Source organism: Lissotriton helveticus, chromosome 7, assembly GCF_964261635.1.
Source record: "Lissotriton helveticus chromosome 7, aLisHel1.1, whole genome shotgun sequence".
NCBI lineage: Eukaryota > Metazoa > Chordata > Amphibia > Caudata > Salamandridae > Lissotriton > Lissotriton helveticus.
Window position 1 is genome coordinate 1617277909 of NC_136068.1, and position 4770 is coordinate 1617282678.

The following is a 4770-nucleotide window of genomic DNA, read 5'->3' on the forward strand; positions in this document are numbered from 1 at the left end:
TTAAATTCCACACCCCTGCTATTTTACACATCCCTTAAATCCATGGCCCTGTGGAAGAAGAACAGTCAATTGCTCCAATAATGTCACCTCATAGGTAACTTCTTCACTGCAACAAAAAAAAAAACCGCATCAAAAACACTTGCAGTAGCTGATTTTTATCCAAATGTAGCAGTTACTCTGGTACTTGATTTTCTACTACCACAACACTTAAAGTCCTTTGTGCTTTCACAACTCCAGATCACTCCATACAGCAATTTCGCCCGCCCTACTGAAATCTCCAAACTACTGTTTACTGTAGATTACTCTTATCGTTGATATAGATACATACACACACAGATGTATGTATATAACTAAGAACGCAGTCACTACTGTCACATATACATACACACAGATGTATGTTTATAACTGACTAAGAACGCAGTCACTACTGTCAAAATTAATGTTGGGTCTTGATGTATCAACTGCATGCATCTGTGTTTGACCACATGGACATGGGTTCAAATCCCTACAGGTGCTTTCCACTTCAAATGTTTATAAAATTAGTATCATTCAAGATTTTTTTTTTTTTTTTTTTTTTTTTTAAAGAGACGCATTTGTCAATAGTACCAAGAAACTGATTGGGGTTCACGCCGAGTGTGTCTTGGTACTATTAATAAATGTGTCATTTGTTTACAGGTGCACTCTACAAGTATTGCAGTTATGTTTCTGGAAAAATCTACAAATGCAATTTGAGTGAACCTATAAAGGAGCATCATCAGGTACACTGCCGGTATATTCCTCTCGGACATTTTCTGTAACACTGATTACAGACAAAATGACTACGTACACAAAAGACTTCGAGGCCCACAGAGCCAAAATACTGTGTTGCTAGGGCAAGCATTCTACAGCCACTGCGATCATACAGTCGTGCATCCACCATAAACCCGACAACTACAAAACGGGCCAGCAAATCTGTCCTTCGTGTAAAGAAAACTGCACATACGAATTAACCAGACGAATAATCTTAATAGGTTTTTACTTGTGTACAATAAGCACACGTGAAGGGCTTTATAGAATACATTTTAGAGACCGGAAACCAAACTCGAAGTTTTTTAGACATCCTTTTGTTTCCAAGAGAAAGTAACTGGTCCAGCAAAGTCCAAGTCCGCTTTGGTTGGAGTACATGAATCAAATTTACCATTTTGTTGTTCCAAAACAAGTTTTCATGGTGGAGCAAAAACACACATTTCATTAACGTTTACATTAAAATGCATGTTCAGGTAGCTATTTACGATTATAAAAAGGCAAAGGTCACAGGTTCAAGTTGCTGAAGCTGACAATTTTTATCAAGTACTTTTGGTAAAGGACAGTCGGAGCAAGAAGGGAAGCCAAACCCACCCTGCTTTTCATTCTCCCAGCGAGCGGCACAACATGACACCGCACACCAACAGGTTCTTGTGGGTCCCCATTCTAGGAGCAGTGTCGCACTTTTCAAAATAACGCACAGTCCCACAGAGTTGCAGCTTGTTGCCAAACGAGGTTATCAGTGGCACTTCCACATGTGTGCCTCTTTGTGAGTAGCTACTCTGCCCCATGGTCAAACGTAAAGTTCTGGGTCGTGCTGGTGAAGGACAACCTTGAAGCATCAAAAGCTAGTGTAGTGCTTTAGACGATACAGCAGGGCACTGCCCTTGTTGTTGGCGATGGAGAAATAGCCACTGCCAGGAGAGAAGTCCAGGCACTGCGCAAGGTGGATGTTTTTCCTCTTGGCCAGCGGGAAATTTGAGAAGACGCTGAAAGTGGGCACATGTACTAGTCGCACAGCCTCATCCACTGCACTGGATGCCATGGCTAACATCTCGCTGGTGGGGTTGAAGGCCAGGGCGGAGGCACAGGTGGTTAAGTTCATGAGGGCTTTGAGAGGTCGGGGCTGGGACTCCCGCATACAGTCCTCCTGGGAGTAGACGTTGACCACGCCAGAGCTGGAGCCACAAGCCAAGTAGCGGCCATCCAGCGAGGCTGCCAGGCAGGTGGAGCGCAGGCACCCCTCATCGGTGAAGCGGTGGAGGCAGCGCCGGCTGCCCACATCCCACACATACATGCCACCCTCGTCGTCGCTGCTGTAGATCCGGGAACTATCAGTGGTGAACACAGCGCCTGCAGCTCTACCGTTCACTTTCACGCTGCCTACGAGTTCCTTGGTGCGCATGGACAGTAGGTGCAGGTAGCCGGACATCCCGTGCAGCAGCAGCAGGGCTCCGTCGGGGGAGATCTCGAAGACCCGCAACCAGCGCTCATTCAGGCCGCGGGGCTGGACGGAGCTCAGGCCACCACCCATCATGTCGTACACGTACAGGCTGCGGCTGCGCTCGCCGGTGGCCAGCACCTGCCGCCCGTCGGGGGTGAACCGCGCCCGGTGCACGGGGAAGCTCTCCAAGTGCAAGCTCTGGATCAGGCCGCCGGCGCCACCGTCCACCTGGAAGAGCCCGATACTGCGGTCCAGGCCGGCCGCCAGCAGCACGGCCGCCGAGGGGTGAAAGTGCACGCTGCTGAGCCGCGCCTCGGAGGGGCGCGCATGGTTAGCGGGCGGACACCTCTTGATGTGCAGCGTGCCGGGAGGCAGGGTGTGGGAAGCCCGGAGTAGTTTTCCTGTGCCCTGTTCCAAGGTGTCCTCCTCGGGGTCCTCGGCTGGGCCGCGCTCGGCCCAGGCCGGGGTGCCACCCATGGCTCTGCGGAAAGCGGTGCATAGGCGGCTTTGGAGCTGCCCCCGCGGCAGGGTCTGCTCCACAGAGCTCCGTGCCAGCTCCCGGCGGAAGCGGTGCCGGAGATCCACGGGAGCCGAGTCAGCCTCGTCCTCATCCTGCCACACAGGCTGCTTGTTGAGTTTCCGACGCGGGGCACCATCCTCTGCGCCGGACTCGTCGCTCCCTGGGTCCTCATCCTCGCTCCCAAGAACCAACGCCTCTGCCGGCCGGTCCCCGCGAAGGGCTTCCAGGAGCTCATCCGGGTCTCCGAACACAGCCTGCTCCAAGCAGCGCTCGGCGGCACCGAGAGGGCTGGGATCCCGCCTGATTTTCCCCCGGCGAGGTTTCTGAGGACCATCCGCCGGTTCCTCGGACTCAGCCGGGCAACTTTTACGCTTCCGAACCCCTCCAGTGTCGCCCATTTTTAGACTGACACACGTGCGTGCGACTTGAAGTAATGATGCGCCGTCTGATGACGTTAATTACGCGATGACGGCGAACGCAAGGCTCTACCCAGCCAATAGGCTGAAAAAACTTGCAAAATTGCTTGTTTAAAAGCAATACGGAAACAAGCATTGGCAAAGCAATATGTCTCGGCCCAGCTCCCACCCTTTTGGCGTTTCGAATGTTTTTAGCCGTATGTTTGTGAGGTTGCTGATGTGTCATGTGTGCTTGTTTTCAAGTGTGTGTGTTATTACTTTTGAGGGGGTGCCTGCCTGTTATCTATGCACGTTAATATTTTTTATAGCTGCCAAGGTTTCAGATTGCTATGTGTGACATTTTTATAATGTCAGTGTAATTATGAGTGACATTCCAACACCTATGAGTGACACATTCTCCTGAACAAAGTCAAGCAATGAAAACGAGGGAAGCACATACAAATTAGGACATTACACCCATTAGAGCAACAAGAAACTCTAAGAAGATGTTAAAATTGCCGGTAAGCACCAGAAATGGAGGACACACACATAGCTAGGGGTCACAATTCGGCTGCAAAGTGTAATTTTTTTCAAAAAGACACATTGAGCAATTAAATAAAAATCAATTCGCTGATTACAGTATGGCACCACCAGCTATTATTAGCCTGTGGCTGAGAGTAAGTTGCAGGGCTATTCTAAGCACATAACATTACAGTACAATGAGGCATAATTGGGAGGGGGGTTAGGACAAGCCTCAGGAGAAGAGGCTGACTGAGGTACGTACACATAGCCTACCTATGTAGGCTGTATTATTTAAACAAGCATTTACAATGCAATGGTTTCGCCTTTTGAAAAGTTTGAGCTATTGGCATTGTAAATGACAACATTTTTATTTATGTGTTGGTTTTGAAAATAAATAAATAAATGGCATTGTCATTTACAATGCCAATAGCTTAATCTCTCGCAAATGCGAGACCTATAGCATTTGCAATGCAATAGGTCGCGTATTTACGCGAGTTTGAGCTAATGATATTGCAGATAACAATGCGTTTTATTTATGTTTCAAAAACCAAAACATAAATAAAAGGTCTCTCACACTGCTGCCTCTCACACACCATGCTCTCCCACACACCATGCTCTCCCTAGAAGACTCACACTGCTGTCTATAAATTGCCCCCCCAAAAAAAAAACCACAACTAAAGCGTTTCAAATTACAACCATACCTTGATGAGACACATGAAGGGGGTGATTACTGATCCTTCTATGTAACTCAATCAGTTCAAGCACTTGGGACACGGGACATTACTTCCGAAGATTGCTTATTGAGAACAAATAGTATTTCACCTGCAGAAATAGTGAAAGTTAATACCAAACTACCCCCCCCCCCCAACTGAAGATGGTGTTCATTGGCTTCCAAATTCAACTGCCCACAGAGCTTCAGAACAAACCGATATGAGCAGGTCAGTGGGCTTACCAGTGCATTTTAATAGTACAGACCCCCCCCCCTCCCAACAACTCAATAAGTGTACACATATTTCATGGCCAATTTAGTATATTAGCAAGACTATGGTCATTTCTTTTCTGTAGAAGGATTCGACATATACAACTAAGGTGCCCTGCAGGAACTT

At 48.1% G+C, this 4770-nt stretch overlaps 1 pseudogene across 1 annotated transcript; it reads right to left on the reverse strand.

The window, feature by feature from the left end:
• Positions 1-998: 998 nt before the first annotated feature.
• LOC144770611 (U3 small nucleolar RNA-associated protein 18 homolog pseudogene) lies at positions 999-3195 on the reverse strand (annotated as a pseudogene). The gene has a single exon (XR_013598952.1). The product of XR_013598952.1 is annotated as a U3 small nucleolar RNA-associated protein 18 homolog pseudogene (transcript).
• Between the last annotated feature and the right edge of the window lie 1575 nt (positions 3196-4770).